The following is a 22265-nucleotide window of genomic DNA, read 5'->3' as shown; positions in this document are numbered from 1 at the left end:
ATGGCGGGAGGGGCTCTGGGGCTGCTGCTGCTCCTGCTGTCTGGAGCAGAGCCAGCCTGAGGGCTGGGGGGGGACTGGCAGAGGCAGCAGCAGACCAGAGGGCAGAATTCTGCTCTGTGGCCTTGCTTGGCTCTTCCTGTCTGAACGCAGGCCTCTGGGCTCGTGGGCCTATCTGAGCCAGGCTGCGCTGGCAGGGGGATGGCTGCTGCGTGGCCGGAGGAGGGTCAATCCCCTAGTGACTTCGTGAACGAAGCCAGGGTCCTGAGGGCTCCCAGGTCTTTCCTCAGGATGCCTTCCTCCGTTCTCACTGTTCTTTCCTCCCCCTAGGAGGGCTGCGTTTCCTCCTCGCCTTTCTGTCTTGGGGGACTGTCTGAAGGGATTGGGGGTGAGTGCCCTGCATAGCCTCCCACCCCCAGGTCCTGTCTCTTCAGTTACTGGTCACCCTCTGGAGGGTGTGACAGCACAAGGAATCTGTGCTTCCTTTCCTCTGCCCTTAATGCATGCGTGTGCGTGCACGTGTGTGTGGGGGGTGGAGGGGGAGAGGTGGCAGAGGTGAGCCTCCGGGAGGCCAAGAAAGGAAGGAGTCCTTTAGTGAAGGAACTCTGATCCTCTCAGCGTGTGCTCTGCAGTATCACGTGCTGTTCCTAGGACAGGTGTAAAGTCCCAGGTAGGAGGGAGAAGAGCTGCCTTGGGCGGTCTGGGCTCCTCTCTGGCTCGGGGCCAGCGCCAGTGTCCTTGGGTTGGGTGTTGGGAAGAGTGCAGGGTCTTTGCCCAAGTCCACTGAGTGGACAGTGATGGGAGGACCAATACAGCCAGCTGGGCCCAGGCCCGGGGGTGAGGGAAGGGGGTGCCCCGAGAGCTTCCATGGACTAGGAGGGCAGTCAGGGTGAGAGGCTGGTGTACATCAACAATAATCAGGGTTCAAATCCTGCTTTGCCACTTATTACCATGTGGCCTTGCCAAGTTACTTCTCTGAGCTTCAGTTTCTTCCTGTGTTGTGGAAGGACAATACATGTCAGGGCTGTTGTGAGGATTAGCACCACACCTGGCACGTCGTAAATACTTGATATGAGGTAGCCACATTAGTAGGATTCCTATCGTTGCTACCACAATCATCGCCTTAAAACATTGCTTTGGAACTGAGGGAGACAGGGCCACGCTCACTCAGGTGGTTTATCTCTGAGGACTGAGGGGGGCGGGGCCAGAGGCCTCTCCCTGGAGAAGGAGGTGGGTGAAGAGGACAGGTGGAGGCCTCTCCCTGAGAAGGCTACCTGAGCGCACATGTGTCGAGGGAGGCTGGGTCCTCCTTGCTGTCCAGCCTGTTCCCCACACCTGTTAGACGCTGTCATTCTGTCTTTAGCATTGCCCACCATAGTGTGGTGTTGTGGTGTTTGGTTCCAGCTCAATCGCTCTCCTCATATCTCTGGCACATCCATAGCTGTTGCCTGCTGGCACTTGGATTGCGTGGCCCAGTATGCCTCGTTCTGCATCATTCTCTCGCCCAAACTCCCCTAGAATACACACCAGGTGAATGTATATATCTTTCTCTTCCCTGCTCCCTGAGTCCAAGAGGAGGAAAGAGTTTCTTATCTCTGGCCTTATCTGCCTCCAGCCCAGCCATTACGTGGCTTATCTAAAGGCCTGAGAAGTGGGGCTCCTAGCCCTACCCAGCTCTCCACTTCTTTCATTTCCCTTCCATAGGCTTTCCTGAGATGCAGCACCTGTGCGGGGATCTTTCAGAGGGGATTCTCACGACCGCCATTCCTGGTGAGCAGCTAAGGTGAGTGGCTGGGATGAGCCTGTGGGTTCTGGGCACTGCCTTTCAGGACACCCAGAAGAATTCCCAGGCTGGGAGTGAGCTAAGAGCTGGCCACCATGATGAGGGCAGGGATGGAGAAGCGAGCATGGGTGAGTAAGGTGCCTGGGCCAGCCAGAAGGGACATAGGGGCAGGTGGCCAGAGGTAGGATGGGGAGGTGGAGCCTAGAAAACTTGTGAGGGGAGTCCTGGCCCCAGGAGGGAAGCAGAGGAGCCTGAAGGAAGGGAAACAGATCTCAAGAGGAAGGAGTTGCAGAGTGACAGAAGGGGAGAGAGAGAGAAGGATTTGGCAGGGCACCTGGGTTGCTCAGTTGGTTAAGCATCTAACTCTTGATACCGGCTCAGGTCATGATCTCAGGGTTGTGAGATGGAGCCCCTTGTCAGGCTCTGCACTCAGCGGGGAGTCTGCTTGAGATTTTCCTTCTCCCCTGCCCCTCCCCCACTCATTCAAATAAATAAAGCAATCTTAAGATAAAAAAGGATTTGGAGGTAAGAGCACCTGAAGGGTCCACTGTGGTGGGGATAAAGAACTGCTGCTGAGTAGAAACAGGGAAGGACCAGCTGTGTGTATCAAGCTGGACTGGTAATGGGTCTATGAAGGGTTCTGCAGGGGAGCAAGAGAATATAGGGGCCAATTTTAGACCGGAGTGGGTAGAGGGGAGTGGAGGGGGGAAGATGCCCCAGGTGGGGTTTTGGGATCCATTTTATTTTATCAAGAGTAAGTGGACCCTCCAGAGGGTGACCAGTAACTGAAGAGACAGGACCTGGGGGTGGGAGGCTATGCAGGGCACCCACCCCCAAACCACTCTTACACTTCATTCTTTCTCTCTTCTTTCTTTCTGAGGCCAATTTACTGCTGTCTCGTTGGGAAATGGTTGGTAAGAGCACCCATCCCACTGCCTTGCAGAATACAGCAAGGGAGGGAGGCCCAGGAGTCAGAGCCAAGGGAGGAAATAATCATTGGGGTTGGCAATGTGAGGTCCAGCAGCCATGCCCCTCATCCCTTCATGAGCCCTCTGTTCGTCAACACTGGCAGGGCTCTGGCTGGAAGATGGTGGGCCTGCCTACTCCTCAGGCCCCTCTGAGCAAAGGGGCAACTCTGCTGTGGGAGATGCAGAAGACAGGTCTCGCTCTCCTTTCCATTTGAGGTAATCACTGCTCCATCTTTCCTCCAGAAGGGTTCTATAAAGGACAGAGGAGAATCTAGCATGTGTGATGGTCACCTTCCTTAGTATGTAGTGACCACCTCACCTTCTAGGAACAGGAAAGGCAGATAATTCCAAGTCTGATTATTCTAGAACTTTTGGATCCTCGTTGACCCCAGGCTGCCAAAGGTAGATTTAAAAATTTGAACCAATATTCCCCTCCCCCAAACAAATTGGCTTCTTTTTCTCCAGCTCGGGGACAATGTCTAGCATATTTGAGGAAATCACAAGAGTTGTAGTCCAAGAGATGGATGCTGGAGGGGATAGGATTGCTGTCAGAAGCATCCTTCACGCTGACAGATTTCACTGCTGTTCTCTGGTGAGGGGGAGGAGAAATTTCTGGGGACATCAGTACCACAGGACAGACCTCATCCTGGAGGACATACTGGAGAGAGGGGAGGGTGAAGAGCTGTTTGAGAAGCTGGATTCTGGGCCCCAAGGTCAGTGTGAGGGGTTAAGAGATGGCCAGCTAGGAGACTTTGTCCACTCCTGCTCTACCACCCTGTCAACTCCCCATTGCCAGCAACCATGGCAGCCAGTCAACAAAGAATTTATATGTCCTAGAACCTGTATGCATGTCCATACACCTCAGTTTGAGAAATGCACAAAAGATGTTAACTGGAGTTTAAATAAAAACTTTTCAAAAAAATGCACAAAAGAGCTGCATGGGGAAGTGGAAATAATTCCCCCCCCCCTCCTTTGACTGATTTATTCAGCAGAAAACACAAGGTCATACACCAAAGGCAGTAACTATAGAGGCCCTGAACCCATGTTAGGGCACAGAGCAGAGACATGTCATAATTTACTAGAAGGCGTAATCGGACTCCAGAGCCTGGATTTCTTCGATTTCTTCCAGTTCCTCTCCTGCCTCCTGGTCTTTGCACCTGCTGTTCCTTCTGCTGGGAATACTCTTTCACCTACCTACCTACCTACCTACCTACCTACCTACCTACCTACCTACCTATTTATTTATTTATTTATTGTGTATTTTTTTATTGGAGTTTGATTTGCCAACATATAGTGTAACACCCAGTGCTCATCCCGTCAAGTGCCCCCCTCAGTGCCCATCACCCAGTCACCCCATCCCCGTCCCCACCTCCCCTTCCACCACCCCTTGTTCGTTTCCCAGAGTTAGGAGTCTCTCATGTTCTGTCTCCCTCTCTGATATTTTCACTCATTTTCTCTCCTTTCCCCGTTAATCCTTTCACTATTTTTTATATTCCCCAAATGAATGAGAACATATAATGTTTGTCCTTCTCTAAATAACTTACTTCACTCAGCATAATACCCTCCAGTTCCACCCACCTCGAAGAAAATGGTGGGTATTTGTCATTTCTAATGGCTGAGTAATGTTCCATTGTATACATAGACCACATCTTCTTTAACCATTCATCTTCCGATGGACACCGAGGCTCCTTCCACAGTTTGGCTATTGTGGACATTGCTGCTAGAAACATCGGGATGCAGGTGTCCGGGCGTTTCACTGCATCTGTATCTTTGGGGTAAATCCCAGCCGTGTAATTGCTGGGTGGAAATTATTCCTAAATTGTCTTCCCCATGTTTTCCATTTATAAATAATTCACTTTTAAGTTAGCTGAGGTCTTCTGGTGTGTTTGTATGTTTATCATTGAGATGAATAAATAAATGGAGGCAGTTTGCTTAGTGGTTAAGAAAGGACACAGGTGGGCAGCCTGGGTGGCTCAGTGGTTTAGCGCCACCTTCAGCCCAAGGCCTGATCCTAAAGACCCAGGATCGAGTCCCACGTCAGGCTCCCTGCATGGAGCCTGCTTCTCCCTCTGCCTGTGTCTCTGCCTCTCTCTCTCTCTCTCTCTCTCTCTCTCTCTCTCTGTGTCTCATGAATAAATAAATAAAATCTTTAAGAAAAAGAAAGGACACAGGCCTTTCAGCTGAGAGCTGAGGGCACTTGGTTTCTAGCCTGGTTCTGCCTCTTACCAGCTGGGTGACCACTGGACAAGTTGCTTTCTTCCTTTAAGTCTGTTTCCTCATCTGTCAACTTGAGAAGACTGTTGCAAAAACCAAATGAGATAAATGAGGTAAATCATTGATTACAGTGGCTGTGCAGAAGGAACATTCAACCAAAGTTCAGCCTTGCCATTCCACTGCTGGCTCTTATCCCTCATTTTCCCCAGAGATCATGACTGAGTAGGTGACCAGAACTCTCTAAAGGCTTGAGGGACTTATAGAGGAGTCTATTCCATTTCTCTGCCTTCAAACGCAGGTTTTTGTATTTCAGAAGCCCCAGGGTAAATGTTGTTTAACCCTCACTGAGAGACTTCTTTCAGTGTCTTACACCTCAGGGTGGGGACTTTTCTGGCTCATACATCTCCATTATGGCCCATCTGGACTTCACCAAAAGATGGAAAAGAATCCAGACAGTACCACTGTACAGTTTTAGAGCACCTGCTATGTGCCAGACACTGCCATTATGTGACCAAGAGCAGGGCCCAGATTACTTGGAGGTGGTGGGTCTTTCCACAAGTGAAGTTTCGTTAAGCAAGGAGGGGGCTTCAGGCAAATTTCAAGATTATCATTTTTCAAAGATTCTGAGTCAATTCTCTGAAAAGCAACTTACCAAGAGGCAATTTACTAAAAGCTGGTTCTCAAAAAAGTTTGCTAAATGACCAGTTCATTGAAAACAAAACAAAATAAAAACCCTTTAAACTAGGCCTAGGATATTTTGCCATGATCATATTACTCCCCAGGGACAGGAGAAAGCATTAAGTACAGAAAAATATTGACTAAGTCCGTTAACTTCCTTTAAGGGAAAGGCTATTTGCATAAAAAATTCAGAGGCAGAGGTGAAACCAAACTTAAAAAAAAAATCCTTACAAATGAAGTGGATTGGTAATTCGAATTGATTTTCAGCAATTTGGCCTGCTTCATTTTCAAATGGGTTATTTATTTTTTAACTATATGGTGCTGATGGTATGGTTAAAGTGTATGTAGGGTTTTGTTTTCTGTTAACTAAAGTCCACATACTTTGATTATCTTGGTGCTTACCTAATATCTTTCCTCTGTTCCAAGATTTTTTTAAATTATTCTTTTTTTTTAAGATTTATTTATTTATTCATGATAGACACAGAGGGAGAGAGAGAGAGAGATAGAGAGAGAGAGATTGAGTCAGAGACACAGGCAGAGGGAGAAGCAGGCTGCATGCCAGGAGCCCGACACGGGACTCGATCCTGGGACTCCAGGATCGCACCCTGGGCCAAAGACAGGCGCCAAACAGCTGAGCCACCCAGGGATTCCCTGTTCCAAGATTTCATCCAGGATACCACCCTACCTCTAGTTATCATAGCTCCTGAGGCTTCTCTTGGCTCTGAGAGTTTCTCAGACTTTCCTTATTTTTGATGACCTTGACAATTTGAGGAGTCAGGCATATTGTAGGATGCTTGTCTATTGGAATTTGCTTGATGTTTTCTACTCCTGGCTAGACCAAAGTAATGGGTTTTGGAGAGGGAGACCATAGAGGTAAAGTGCCATTCTCACTGCATCATAGCAAGAGTATGTGCTATCAACATGACTTATCCGTGTTGATGTTGACCTTGGTCACCTGACATGGTGTTTGTCCGGTTTCTCTGCTGTAAAGTTAGTCTTTTTTTCTCCTTCTCCACATGATACTATTTTTGTGCATAAGGTTTCATTTTTCTTTTCTCTTGGACAAAGTATATGCAAACTTTTATACTGCCCAAGAAACAAATGGGCTGAGGACATCAGTGTCACACATAACAGGACTGATGTGAAGCACTATTTCTGGTTCCATCACACTTCCACCAATTCCAAAATGCATTTTTTCTCTGGAGATCCAGCCCTGCCCACCCCCACCTCCCCTTACTCAAAACCAAGCAGTAGAAGCTCTGCCTCCTATGTAAGTTCACATCTGGGAGGTCTGAGAGAAAGGCACTTGGCCTGGCAGCACTTCCACATGTGTTCCACTAACCCCAGCGCAGCAGCTGACTTGGAATTTGGGTTCTCATGAAAGCGCCCAGGCTGGGCAGAGTCCACACAGATGGGTAACTTTCCAGAATTGCTTTACTTTGTACTTGCATAGTTCATACAAATGCCGGAGACAGAACTCTGCTTCATTCTTATTTCCCAATTGGCAGGGGCTCCTAATTCTTTTTTTTTTTTTTTTTAAGATTTATTTATTTATTCATGAGAGACACACACAGAGAGAAGCAGGCTCCATGCAGGGAGCCTGATGTGGGACTTGATTCCAGATCCTGAGATCATGCCCTGAGCCAAAAGCAGACGTCCAACCACTGAGCCACCCAGGCGTCCCTTGTTTTTTTTTTTTTTTTTTAAGATTTTATGCCCCTTAATTCTTTTTTTTTTTTTTTTTTTGCCCCTTAATTCTTAAGCTTCACTTTTCCTTGTCTCATTTTAGCCTCTCAAATAGTTAAATAGGACTAGCTCACATTTATTGAGCATTTAGTATGTATGGGAGGCATTTTGCTAATCAATGCTTAACTGCATTGTTTTATTTCATTTCCTTAAGTGCAGAAAGTTCTCCTATGGATGAAGAAACAGATCTGAAGAGGTTAAATGACTTGCCCAAGGTCATTTGGTAAGAAGGTGACAGAATGGGTTTACACCCAGGATTATGTGTAATGACTGTAACTGTAATGACTCCTGGTGACCACAGCATTTCCTGGGAGAAACAGCTGGAGGACCTCCTCAGAAGGAAAGGGGATCGTGGAGAGGAGCCCAGGATAGGGCTGCTCCAGGGAGGATATTCTGGAGAGAGATCTTTGGGATCTTTACCCTTTTCTTTCCAGAGAACTCCAAAGGCTGAGGTTCTGAGTTCTGGCCACAGGAGACTCAAAGGGAATGTTGACGGTGAAATTACCCAAAGAAATAACAATTGCAAGAGCCCTCCACAAGTCCCACAAGCAGAGAGTCCAGATGTTGGAGACTCATACCCCAGCAATATCTGGATTTCCTTGAGCTCAGGGAGGCTGGAGTTGGGCAGCGTGGTGGGGGGGAACACCCATTTTGGGCACCAAGGGCATCTGAGGTGGAGGTGTCCTAGCTGTGCAACCCCTTATGCCCTACTCCCAACACTCCCCAAGCCTGCTCCTCACTTAAGCCTGCCCTCCACTTCCCCCTTTAGGAAGGCTTCTCATTCTTCCTGGTCAGCCTCCAGGAAACCTTCTTATACCCCCAACTCATTCCTGCTACCCTCCAGGGTGACTGATTCCTCTGACTTGGACCAGAACATGCATGCTTGTTTCAAGAGGCCACTCTCCTTTGTTCTCCTACAGAGATGTCCAGATATGTGTTCTGTGCAGTTTCACTCTGCAAGCCATGCCCCCTTACTCTGTGGACTAGTAACAGCTGGTGACCCAGCAGGACTGGCTTTACTAACCTCTCTGTGTTTAGCCCCACACAGTAGGTGCTCAGTAAGATGGCCAAAGTGAAGTGCAGTGAAATCAAAGCACCCCTGCACAGAACATTTCCTGTACAGAAAGTGCCACCCCCTCATCCCCCCAAGGGTGGCGCTGACCAAGTGCCACAGAGGTTCTGATGGCTGGGGGCATGGTGCTTCCAAGGGACTTACAGGGACAAAACCACCCTTCCCCCTCAGCAGATATTTTGTTGGTGGTGTGGCTGTTTTCTTTCCAAGCTGAGGTTGTCAGAAAATGTGGAGCAACTTAGGGAAGGGGACTCAATGTTGCTCCTGGACTAGCCTTCCTTGACTGTGGTGATACCTTTTGTTTTCCTTTTTTTAATTAAAAAGTGAAAAGCTTACACTGAAATTTTACTGGTCCTTTGACTAACCCTCCCTACCATAGAGTTTTTCTGAGGGAGCTCAGTTTTTTTCTAGAATGCCTGTTGTTTCTAGAATGAGGCTCTGTGATATGTGTATATAGAGTTGGGAGGGGAGGGTATTAGGTAGAGGGAGGTTAGCAGAAGCAAGGATGTAGGTCTTCTTTGAGGGTCCTTTGGCTGCACATACTAGAAGTTCCATCAGGCTATGTTTAGTCACAAAATGCATTTCTTTATGGAATCAAAGATACCTTCTGGAGCTCAAGGCTGTGGACAATGTGGCCAGGTCCCAGGGACCAGTGTGTGGAGTTGGAGCCCCATCTCAGAGAAGTGGGTATTATGACCTGGTAAAATGCCTGTCTCAGTGCCATGGGAAGGGCCTATGGTTTGGACTCATACAGACTAGGGACTGAATACCAACTCTGTACTTATTAGCTGGGTGACCTTGGACCATTCACAACTGTCTCTAGGCCTCAGTTTCCTCATGAGAAATGGGTGCAATTCTGCCTACATCATAAGCTTGTGGAGAGGGGGAAATGAAATGATCTGTGAAGTATCTCATGGTGCTGGCACACTGTAATCTTCCACAGATGCTAGTGAGTCCCCTTCCCACTTCCCACCTCCTTGCCCCCACAGTGGGTACAGTGAACTATGATGGAGTACACGTTCCTTGGTTTCCCAGCCTCAGAGACCCTTAATCTCAAACAGGAACTAGCTGATGGAGAGGGAGAAATGTCACTGGCAGGTGGGGCTCCTGGAATCTTGAGCTCTGCTCCCGACCCCAACCCCCACTCTCTCCAGGAAGCTGAGGAAAAAACTACCTACTTTGTTGCAATCAATCTGGAGAATGAGAGCAGACCTGTGACAGAGACTCTGGAGATGGCAAGAAGGAAACCCTGAAAAGTGAACAGCAGTGCACGTTGTGGGACTCGATTAATACTGGGTTAGGAACCTGGGAGTCAGGGCCTGCGAGAGAATAAGCCTTGGCCCACCTGCAGTAGGTCAGGGGGCGCCAGCCCAGACCCCAGGCTCTTCAGCTCTTATGTCAGACTTCCTGAGCAGTATTAACTGCTCCTTGGCCTTCTCTTCTCACCCCAAGAATGAGTGTGTGGCATTGCTAAGTCCCTTCCCTGCCTCTCTCCTGAGATGTCTTTTTCATTTGCTTTTTAGGCTTTCTCACGGTTCATAACTACATGGAGATTTTTTGCTTATTTTCTCTCCCTTTCTGAGAGACAGGAAGGCAGGAGCCATAGTGCCTGGAAGAAAAAGGGTCCCCAATAAACATTTATTTATTTATTTATTTATTTATTTATTTATTTATTTATTTTTAATTTTTATTTACTTATGATAGTCACAGAGAGAGAGAGGCAGAGACACAGGCAGAGGGAGAAGCAGGCTCCATGCACCGGGAGCCCGATGTGGGATTTGATCCAGGGTCTCCAGGATCGTGCCCTGGGCCAAAGGCAGGCGCCAAACCACTGCGCCACCCAGGGATCCCCCCAATAAACATTTATTGAATCAACAGTGGAAACAACATGAGTTTTGGGGTCAGATGTGTGTTCATATTTCAGCTCTGCTACTGTTTTAGCTATGAAACTGGCTTATCTACTAATACTTAAAAAAATTTATTTATTTGAGAAAGAGAGAGCAAGAGTACATGAGCAGGAGGAGGGGCAGAGGGAGAGGGAGAAGCAGACTCCCTGCCCAGCAGGGGACCCTGAGACCATGACCTGAGCTGAAGTCAGACTCTCATCCCATTGAGCCACCCAGGCACTCCTACTGATCTTTTTTGAGTCTCAGTAAAACGGAGATTGTTTGGGAGATCAAGCAAGATAACTACACAAAGTACCTACAGATTAATCAATATGAACTCTTTTTTTTCCTAATACCAAAGGTCAATGACCAGCCCCCTAAAGGGGGTCCTGGACTATCAAGTAAAGCAACTCATCTTCCTCAATATAGGGAGAATGAGTAGGCAAGGCCTGGTAGGGGCAGGTTCAGCTAGGCTCTGTGTCAGCCTGGAGGGGCCCCAAGTGAGCCTGAAGGTGGGAGGAAAGTCTTGAGGAGGGGGAGGGTTCAGGGCTGGGAAGGAGAACTGAGGCTCCTTGCTCAGACATCAAGGATTTGCCCCACCATGGCACTAATCCTCCCCTAGCTAGAGATGTTAACTTCTAGCTCTTTCTTTCTTTCAAGAATTTACTTATTCATTTGACAGAGAGCACGCACACAAGCAAGGGTAGTGGCAGGAAAAGGAAGAAGGAGAAGCAGGCTCCTTTCCCAAACAGGGCTCTGGGATCATGACCCAAGCTGAAGGCAGACATTTAACTGACTGAGCCACCCAGGCGCCCCTCCTCTTTTTGAGTTTGTGTTCATTTTTTGTTTTGGTGAGGGGCAGGGCATGAGGATTGGGGAGAAACATGAAAGAGGAACTTAACAGAGACAGAGAAGGAACTTGTCTTTCTGAGAACTAGTTCTCTCTCTCTCTCTCTCTCTCTCTCTCTCTCTCTGGCACAAGTTTCTTGTTTCTTGGACAACGCAAAATCTTTTCCAGAAGATGAATTGGCTTCTAGGCCTTCTGTTCATCATTTCAGAATGGGCAAAGACGCTATTTTTAAAAAGATTTTATTTATTTATTTATTCATGAGAGACACACAGAGAGAGGCAGAGACACAGGCAGAGAGAGAGAGAAGCAGGCTCCATGCAGGGAGCCTGATGTGGGACTCAATCCTAGGACTCCAGGACCACGCCCTGGGCCAAAGGCAGGCACTAAACCCCTAAGCCATCCAGGGATCCCCATGGGATACTATTTTTTAAGAGGATAACAAATGGCCTGAAATTATAGGATTCTTAGGGTTGAGAATGGAATAGGATGCACCCAAGGGTGGGAACTTTGGTATGGGTAGGCAAAAAACCCTGCTTGTTGGAGAAGCAGGTTGGATTGTATATTGGCCTAGGGTTTTCAGGCTCTGACAATTTTGACTTGCTTTGTGCAGGTCAGTGTGCCGGGTCCTGGGGTCCCAACCCTTACTGAAGGCTTAGAAGTGTAGGAAGCATGATTGAATTACATGTCCAGTTTTCACATGATAGCACTGGCTGGGAAAAGATCACTAGAACTGGGGGTCAGAGGTTTTCAGGGTCTAGTTGTGGCTCTGCTACTCATTAGCCCTGTAGCCTCCTGAGCCACAGTTATCCTGACTTTAACCCGAGTGGATTAGAGGATCCCTGTGATTCTGAATGTGGCTTCATCTGGAATTTCATAGTCTTCCCCTGGATCCCAAAGGAGTTGTACTGCTTAGGAGGCCATGGGAACGGGTAGAGGTCTAGATGTGGTAGAAAATTCAAGAAACTCCCAGAAGCTGTAGAAGTGGCTGATTCAGACCTGGTAAGGTCTTGAGTGAATCTCTGTCTTTTAAAGTGCCTTAACATCAGTGCCTGGGTGGCTCAGTTAGTTAAGCATCTGACTCTTGGTTTCAGCTCAGGTCATGATCTCAGCGTCGTAAGATTGAGCCCCATTTTGGGCTCCATGCTCGGCTCAGAGTCTGCTTAGGACTCTCTCTTCCTTCTCCCTTTGACTTGCCACATTCTCTCTAAAATAAAATAATCTTTAAAGTGCCATAACGGAGGATGCAGGAGATAGATTCCAGTCCCTGCTCTGCCCAAATCTGCTGAGTGACTGAGGGCATGTTATATCCTCTTTGGGTTTCTGTTTCTTCCTCAATCATCTAGGCATAATCCTGTGATTGTCTGTGTCTGAAGATGTGGGGAGGGGTCTGTATGTATAGTGCTTTGTCACTTACATACAGTGATGAGGATGCAGGCTCGCTGGCATGGGCAGTGGGTCCAGGAATGAAAACTCCCACCACTGGGAAGAGAACATACAGGGGGCTGGAGATGACCCAAAGACTCTCTGTAATTATTTTTCCTTTCTTTCCAGAGGAAGGTGGTGGTTCATCTTGCTTAGGTAAGGATGGAAGCCTGCTGTGTTCATTGTGGCTGCACCCTCACCCTTGAGTCCTCTGGCCTCAAGAACTGCAGCTCAGGTGAGAGAGCTGAGTATGTCGTGTGGTGGTGAGGTTGGGGAGAGAAGGGTAGGGCACGTCCCAAGGCAGCCTTCAACTGGAGTCTAGAGGTTCCATCTGTCTCCTTAAACATAGTGGTTTTCATGGGTTATGTGTAGATAACACCTGGGATTACATATAACCTGGGAACTTTAAAACTAGTGATGCCTGAGTCCCACCTCCAGAAATTCTGATTTAACTGATCTGAGGGTGCATCCTGGGCATTGGGAATTTAATCATTTCCCAGGTGATTCTCATGCACAAAGTTGAGAACCACTGCTCTAACTTCCTCTGAATCCTCCCTACTCCTAATGTGGTTCAGAGACTGCACTTTGAATGGCAAGGACTAAGTAAGTTTTGATTTCTTGGAGGTGAAGAAGAATTTGGGGTTGGTACTAGACTGGGGGTGAGCTGGGAAAATGAAGGTAAGGTTAGCAGGAGACAATGATGATGGATGTCTGGGAAGAAAGATGCTTTAACAGGAAACGATTAGAAGAAGGGAAGAGACAGAGAAGTGGTCTCACAAAGAGTCAGGTCTACAGGGGCCTTGGTAATAATGGAGCTTGTTGGCTGGGTAGGTTGAGTTCGTTCTTTCTTTCTTTTTTTCTTTCTTTCTTTCTTCTTTCTTCTTTTTTTAGACTTTTACTTATTGAGAGAGAGAGGGAGAGAACAAGCAGGGGGTGGGGCAAAGGGAGAGGGAGAAGCAGACTCCCTACTGAGCAGGAAGCCTGATGTGTGTCTTGACCCTAGGACCTTAGGATCCTGACCTGAGGTGAAGGCAGCCACTTATCCGACTGAGCCACCCAGGCACCCCAAGGGTAGGTCAAGTTCTTAACTGATGTCTCTACAGGGAAGTCCTTGAGTTTGCAGGATTTCAGAAACATGAAGGAGAAGGAGTAGGACTCAGTAAGAGGCCTCTAGGATCTGACTGAGGAGGAACAAAAACATGTGCTAAGCTGCCTCATTAAGTGCCTCAATAAGGATGGGCAGCTATAGGATCTAGAAGAAGAGTAAGAGACACAAGAAAGAATTAGAGCAGAGAGAGGCATGAGTCAGCAGAGACGCAGTTGTCACACTGAAGACAATCTGCTAGAGTGGGACTGGTGCTCACCTCCCCCATCTCCTGGCACTAGGTGTCTGAGGTCCTAATCTCTGGTGACCTACAGATGCAGGTCTTCTCATAAGCAGTCTTTTTTAATGCTGCTGAGTTCTTGGTAAAGACACATATAGAATCCATTCTGGATATCCTGGATAACTTGATTGGTGAGGAGGGATGTTGGCTGTACGCTGGTGTGGAGCAATTGCTGAGCAGAGGGGTCCGTGCAATTGAAATCCTAGGAGGAAGGGGGCACACGTTGACTTTTTTTTTTTTTTAATTTTTTTTTATTTTTTTTTTTTTTTTTAATTTATGATAGTCACAGAGAGAGAGAGAGAGAGGCAGAGACACAGGCGGAGGGAGAAGCAGGCTCCATGCACCGGGAGCCTGATGTGGGATTCGATCCCAGGTCTCCAGGATCGCGCCCTGGGCCAAAGGCAGGCGCCAAACCGCTGCGCCACCCAGGGATCCCACACGTTGACTTTTATATTTTGTGCAGGATAGACCTTCACATTCTAGAACCTTGCCATTTTTCCCAGGCTAGGGATTGGGGGATGCCTCCTCTTACCCCCTGGCACAGTCTGACCTCCTGCAGGCCAAGAGGGAAGAGTCACAGCAAGAGCCCATTTGGAATAACTTGTCTCTCATTGCCAGGGACTCTCTGGAACCTCCTTCTGATGCTTGTCCCAGGTCTGATGAGACACTGAAGCCCTGTCCCACTATGTGCTTCTCCTCTCTGCCAGCCACCCTCTTCACCCTCTGAGAAGTATCTGCGGAGCAGTGTCTTATGGCTGAGGCCCCAGAGAAGGGGACCCTGCCCCTGTTGAAGGACCAGGTAAGACAGCCTGGGCTGAGGTCCGGGGTCATAGTAGAAGTGAATGCTCATGCTCTCAAGGGACTCAGAAGTCCCAGGGTACAGTCCTTCCTACTTCATAGTTCTCTGTCAGCTCACATCCATTCAGCTGGTGTGTGTGGCAATTCCCTGGAACACTTGGGTTTCCAAGACAACTTGGGGTGGGCTTTTTAGACTCTGTTGCTAGCCTATGGGCAAGACAGGCAGGCAGAAAACTGTTAGTCCCAGGATGGCAGTGCCACACTGATTAGCAGTGCCTGTCACTATGTTGAGAGAGTATGAGACTCTCCAGGCTCTGCAGGAAAAAGTGCCATGATGAATTACTATTTCTGGCATGGCCCAGGGTTAGAAGGGTGGCCAAGTATTTGCCATTTCTAGTATTTTTCCTTGTTTCTAGCTTTACCTTCTGGTGTATTTCCTTCCAGGTGGAATCTGTCCTGGAGCAGAACTGCAGTGAGCAGCCTCAAGCTGTAGGCTGTGACCCTGACGTATGACTTCTCTGCCCTCTGTGTTGCTCTCTTCATCCTGCACAGCTGGGTGAGAAGCTGACCTTGGTGTGTTCCTAACTATATGTTAGCCCTCGAACCATTCTCCCCTCAAGCCTCTGGGTGCTCCCCTCCCAGGTCATCCTTGTCTTCCGACTCCCAATCATCAGAACAGCGTCTTTATAACAAAATATTTCCTTTCTCTGTTCTTCGATACATCGCATTCCCTACATGATAATGTCCAAAAGATCAGCCTGGATTGTATGCACGGGCTTCTGATTAAAAGTGTGGCAGATTGGTCATAATTAATTTTCTCTTGCTCTTGAAACCTCACTAAATAAAGCGATAGAAAAGATGTAAACCCACAATGATAAAGAGAATGAGGCAGCAGATAAGAGATTCTGACACATCTTTGGAAACTAGAAGGTAATTAGAAGCATTCAAGCTGGGACGTGTGGGCCTGAGGGGAGTGGGGAGTGTGGGAGGACACTGCTGTTCTCTCATCACGAACCTTTTCTCTGTAGTATTTCTTAAGACAAGGTAATTCAAAGTAAGAGAAATACATGATTGTTGCAAAGCATTTCAAATATTTTTCAAAGCCAAAGGTGATCTCCCTTTCTTCCTCTAATATAACCACTGTTAACATTTTGGGGGTATGTTAACAGTCTTCCTATGAAGCAGTATCTAAAATGGTAATTTAAATATGAAACTAGGATGATGTAACAAATTTGCTTCTATCTTTGGTTCTAGAGTTGTTTTTTTCTTTTAAATTGGTAAAAATATTATAAGCAACAGGAATTCTCATAAATGCTGTTGGGAGTGAACTGCTTCAGAAAATTGTTTGACAGTATCTACTAAAGCTAAACACATGCCTATGAGCCAGCCACTACACTCCCTAGGCACATACCCAAGATAAAGGAGTGCATGTCTCCACCAAAAGACATGCATATACAAAAACATGAAAAGCCTCAAGCTGAACACTACTCAAGTGTCTAATAACTTTAGGATGGATGCATATATTGTGGCATATTTATGCAAGAAAAGAAAGCAAATTGCTGCTACACATTACAATATGGATGGCTTACACAGACATGGTGTTGAGCAAATGAAGCCAGACACAAAAGAACATATTTATGTTTGGTCATCTGAGAAGCAGGTGCCAAAATAGAATTAGATATGCTAAAGTCTTATTAAGGGAAGAGCCTGTGAAACATAAAGGGAGAGGGAGCAGGAATGGTAAGTCTTCAATGCCGGTCTAAAACCTGTAAAAGGAGAAGAGGGAATGATGGAATAGGAAGTCTCAGATTGCAGGGGCACTTTCAAGAGTCTCAGCCAAGTTGACCTGAGCACTGGTGGTTTACAGGAAGAGTCCACATCAGGCAGGAATGGCCAGGCTCTAGTATCCACCCCTATACTCAGCCTTGGGCTGGAAGCAGCCCAGGGAAGCTTGATCTCAGGAGGTAGATTTATAAGGCAGTAGGGAGAGGTTCTTAGTCAACTGTGCTTCCTGCAGCAGGTTTTCCTAAGGAAAATCCTCCATGGCTACCACAATACTGTGTGATTCTGTTATATGAGGCTCAAGAACAGGGAAAATTAAGCAATGGTGATAGAACTCTGAATAGTGGTTATCTTAGTGGGAATAGTCTTAACTAAGAAGAGTCATGAGGGAATCTTCTGGGGTGCTGGAAATATATAAAGATTCATTGTGCTAACATTTAAGATCAGTATACTTTATATATATTTTTATTTTTATTTTTTAAAGATTTTATTTATTCAGAGAGAGAAAGAGACAGAGACAGAGACACAGGCAGAGGGAGAAGCAGGCTCCATACAGGAAGCCTGACGTGAGACTCGATCCCAGGTCTCCAGGATCACACCCCAGGCTGCAGGCAGCGCCAAACCGCTGCGCCACCGGGGCTGCCCTACATATATTTTAAAAATATTTATTTATTTGAGAGAGAGAGAGAGAAAGTGAGACACAGGAACAGAGGGGGAAGGGCAGAGGGAGAGAAAGAAGCCAACTCACTGCTGAGCAGGGGGCTTGAAGCTATGAAGGTCTCAATCCCAGGACTCTGGGATCATGAACTGAGCCTAAGGCAGATGCTGAACCGACTGAGCCACCCAGGTGCTCCCTTAATACATACTCTAATTGAGTTCTTTTTTTCCTCCAGAAACCTTTGGGTTAAATGCATATGTCAGAAAAATGCACAGTGGCTTTGGGCATTCCCTGGCACACTCCATGCGGCCAACGGCACATCAGTGCGCCTCTATTTACTATATTTCGCTATATTATACATTAATAAAAAAGTTTTTAAAAAAAGTACATAGTGCATAATTCCATGTAAATTAAGTGAAAACCGGGATCCCTGGGTGGCTCAGTGGTTTAGCGCCTGCCTTTGGCCCAGGGCGTGATCCTGGAGTCCCAGGATTGACTCCCACATTGGGCTTTCTGCGTGGAGCCTGCTTCTCCCTCTGCCTGTGTCTCTGCCTCTCTCTCTCTGTGTCTCTCATGAATGAATAAATAAAATCTTTAAAAAAAAATTAAGTGAAAACCAAGCAAAACTAAATGATAGTGGTAAAAGTCAGAACAGTAGAGGCATGAGGGAATCTTCTGGTGCGCTGGAAATATTTTATAACTTGATCAGTATAGTGATTATGTGATGTTTACAAGTATACAAATTTATTTAGGCATATATTTAAGATCTGAGCACTTTGTTTTTAACTTCACTTTACCGTAGTTTTTTACCTCAATAAAAATTTTAATTAAAAAACATACATACACATGGAAATATACTTGAACAAAACAGAATAATATAAAAAATAAAAGTTTCCTCTCAAATCCCTTTACCCTATAACATAGTCTCACTTTCTTTAGACAGTCACTGATTTAATTTTTGTTTGTTATCGTTACAACTAAAAATTATATTCTTATATTTGTTTTTGAGTTATTAATTTTAGATAGTATTTACTGACTTCTCAGTACTAAGGATGAATATTGGGAAAACCAGACATTGAATAAGAAGTACAAAGTAGGAAAACTATTATTTAAAAAATGCAGGGTACTCATGAAAGTGTTTAGTGAAAGACAATAGGGTTACCTCTGACATTGTCCCCTTCTGTCTTCCTTAAATTCTGATTCCAGCCACACCAAACTACTGGCCTTTTATTTGAACATGCCATTTACTTGTACAATGACTTGCTTATTTGTTTGTTTTTATCTTTTTAAAAAATATTTTATTTATTTATTTATTCATAGAGACACACAGAGAGAGAGAGAGGCAGAGACACAGGCAGAGGGAGAAGCAGTCTCCATGCAGGAAGCCCGACATGGGACTCGATCCTGGGTCTCCAAGATCACACCCCAGGCTGCAGGCGGCGCCAAACCGCTGCACCACCGGGGCTACCCTGTTTGTTTTTATCTTTGAAAATATTTTTTTAAGTTTTTATTTATTTATTTAAGTAATCTCTGTACCAAATGTGGGGCTCAAATTCATGACCCCAAGATCAAAAGTTGCATGCTCTGCCAACTAAGCCAGCCAGGCACCCCTATAATGACATATGTTTTTAAAATACAGGTTTCACTCTCCCTCTGCATGCATTACCTTTCCTCACCTTATCCATCCTTTAAGCTACTCAAATATCTCTTCTTCAGTAATCATCCCAGTTACCCAAAGAATTGGGTTACTTCTTCTGTATGGCCTGTAACACACTGAATACATCTCTATTATGGCATTTATCATATTGTGCTGAAATTATTAGTACATATGTCTGTTTCACTAATGTGAAATTTCTGGAGAACAGGGTTTAAATCTAGCTTTCCTTTGCTAAGGCTCCATAAACAATCGCTTTCTTCAGAGAAGTGCCTTTGAGTTGGGGGAAGTTTGGGAGACATATCCAGAATTTCATAAGGCTGGCTCAACCTCAGAACTACCAATTATCACTAAGAAATTTTGTTCTATCCTCTCAGAGTCTCAGCAAGGGACTACTTCTCTAAGGGAGGTTAAACTGACCCAGAACTTGAGGTTCATATTTAATTTGCTGATTTCCCTTATCACTTTCTTGACTCCAATGTAAAGTTCAATACATTAACTACATGTATCTGTAAGAAATGTCCTGTTCCAGCAGCTCAAACTGTGATAGAGATGGCTTTGAAATGGGAGCAGTTGGGATAGTCATTATTTGAGCTTGGAGAGATGTAGAAGATTCTACTAACTCTTACTCATTTTTCAGAACTCTTAGCTCACAAGCAATACCTATCTCTGATAGTTTCTTTATCTCTCCAGGCTAGTTAGAGATTTCTAAACACATTGTGTTTATCCTTTTTGGGAAGGAAACCCTTTTGGAGAAATGCTAGTTAAGCCGCCTGGGGGTAGATATGATCCTATGGAGTTGGGTGTCTTGGATAAGGGGGAAAACTACTTTGTAGGAAACAAATCAAGGAATTTATTGATTTTGCTCCTAAGATAGAGGAGAGGGACAGTGGAAGGGGAGAGAATGAAGGGAGAGAAGCACAAGCAAGAGAGAGAGAGGCTGAAACTTGGTGAGGTAGTAAAAACTTCTAGATATGAGATAGGTGAAGAACATTCAAGAATGGTGATACCAAACATGTTTCTGGAGAGCAAGGTTTAAATCTAATAAGCTAGATTATTTGCTCTAGGTCTCTCTTGGAAGACAATTTAAAATTCTGGATAAGATAATGTATTTTTTAATTTTTTTTTTTAATTTTTATTTATTTATGATAGTCAAAGAGAGAGAGAGAGGCAGAGACACAGGCAGAGGGAGAAGCAGGCTCCATGCACCGGGAGCCCGACGTGGGATTCGATCCCGGGTCTCCAGGATCGCGCCCTGGGCCAAAGGCAGGCGCCAAACCCCTGCGCCACCCAGGGATCCCAAGATAATGTATTTTTTAAAGTTTTATTTATTTAAGTAATCTGTATATCCACTATGGGGTTTGACCTCATGACCCCAAGATCAAGAGTTGCATGATCTTCTGCTTGAGCCACCCAGGTGCCTCTGGATAAGAAATTTAAAACCATTCATAAAAAGCATCAAATTGCTGACAAAGAAGCTCAAGCCAAAATATAAGTAAAAAGGAGACCCAGGGAGATAAATAAAGTATCAGAACACTAATGTAATTTTGCCCCACATGAGGGGGACTGAGATTTGCAAATCCAGGCAAGCTGGGGCTTCAGTTTGGCCAAACTTGTGGATTAATAAATCTAGAAGTTAAGGCCAAGAACCCACCCAGGTGGGAAATCTAATTAAAGGAGATCTTCCCGGGTAGCCCTGGTGGCGCAGCGGTTTAGCGCCACCTGCAGCCTAGGGCGTAATCCTGGAGACCCTGGATGGAGTCCCATGTCGGGCTCCCAGCATGGAGCCTGCCTCTCCCTCTGCCTATGTCTCTGCATCTCTCTCTCTCTCTGTCTCTATGAATAAATAAATAAATAATCTTAAAAAAAAAAAAGGAGATCTTCCCCATATTAAACTGGAATTTCAAAGGGTTACATCACTGAGGTAAAAGTGAATCATCAGGAAACCCATACTCTTGCCTCACCTGCAGGGGATATAGGGAAGACTTTGGTATTGAGTGAAGAAAAGGCTTGAAAAAAGAAAAAAGTTCTGAAATATTCTGGCCATAGGCTTATGTTTTCAGAGAACTTAGCCTGGATTTGCATCATCTTGGTATTTCAGAGAATCTCAAATTGCAAACTTAGTTTGTGAGGGTCCAGGATTAGTTGTGTCCCTGGATGCCAGTCAGAATTAAACACAAGTCTTTTCTGGAAGAAGTCATCTTCATTTCCACAAATAATTTTTTTAAGGACAATGAATAGTTCCCAGAAAAAAAAATATCAAAGCATATAAGGAGATGGCAAGAATAAGCAGAAACAACAAACAGCAGAAAGAAGCTTATAAAGATATTATTATTAGAATTTACTAGAGTAAATCTATGCTCATTAATTTGAAGAAATTGTAAAATGAGCTTGATAATACCAATGGCAAGAAGAAACTATAAAAAAGTTACCTATCCTATTTGTAAAAGAACCAAATATAACTTTAGAAATGAGATATTTGATCCTACATTAAAAACAAGATAGGTAAAAACAACAACAACAAAAAACAAGATAGGTAAAAGAATATGTGGATGTAACTGAGGAGAAAGTGAAATTGAAATCAGAAAAATATACTCAAAATATAGAGACAAAAGATGGAAAATACAGAATGAGGTTGAGAGACATGGAGGATAGCATGACAGGGAATAAATATGTTTAATCGGTGTTCTAAAAGAAGAGGAAAATGAGATTAAGGCAAAGACAATATATGAAGAGATAATGGTTAAGAATTTTTGCAGAGCTAATGAAAGATATCAAGCCACAGATTCAAGAAGCTCAATTAATAACAGCAGGATCCATAAAAAGAAATACACATCTAGACAAATCAGAATAAAATTGAAGAACAACAGCAAAGATAAAATGTTAAAAACAGCCAGAGAAAAAGATCTCTTACCTTCAAAGGAGTTATAGTTTAACTGAAACTGACTTTAATGGGATTCATTTGATGATGAAATTATATCTGTGTTGAAATAACTGCCAACCTAAAAATTTATACTTCATATAACTATCTTTTAAGAATTAAGGTAAATAAAGTTTTTAGACAAACAAAAATTGGGAGAGTTTTCCACCAGTAGGTTCTCACTAAAGTAAATTCTTGCAAAAGAGATTCCAAGTGAAAGGTCTGAGAATTCATGAAGAAGTACATGAGGTAAGGAAAAAGTAATGAAGAATAATTACAAAAACCTGGTAAATACATAGTTAAATCCAAATGAACAGTAATTGTGGGGTGTGGACCATGTGACTCTTAATCTTGGGGTCATGAGTTCGAGCCCCATGTAGGGTGTAGAGATTACTTAAAAATACATGAACACTAATTATATATATATATATATATATATATATATATATATA

The 22265-nt window shown here is 45.1% G+C and overlaps 1 long non-coding RNA gene across 1 annotated transcript; it reads left to right on the top strand.

Moving 5' to 3' along the window:
- Positions 1 to 449: 449 nt before the first annotated feature.
- Positions 450 to 17106, top strand: LOC121473561. Its single transcript, XR_005983174.1, has 6 exons — positions 450 to 667; positions 1702 to 1780; positions 12746 to 12851; positions 13620 to 13687; positions 14620 to 14800; positions 15244 to 17106. It is a non-coding gene; the product is annotated as an uncharacterized LOC121473561 (long non-coding RNA).
- Positions 17107 to 22265: the final 5159 nt, after the last annotated feature.

This window comes from Vulpes lagopus, chromosome 12 (genome assembly GCF_018345385.1).
Source record: "Vulpes lagopus strain Blue_001 chromosome 12, ASM1834538v1, whole genome shotgun sequence".
Taxonomy (NCBI): Eukaryota; Metazoa; Chordata; class Mammalia; order Carnivora; family Canidae; genus Vulpes; species Vulpes lagopus.
The sequence above is the reverse complement of the archived record's forward strand: the minus strand, read 5'-3'. Positions and strand labels throughout refer to the sequence as shown.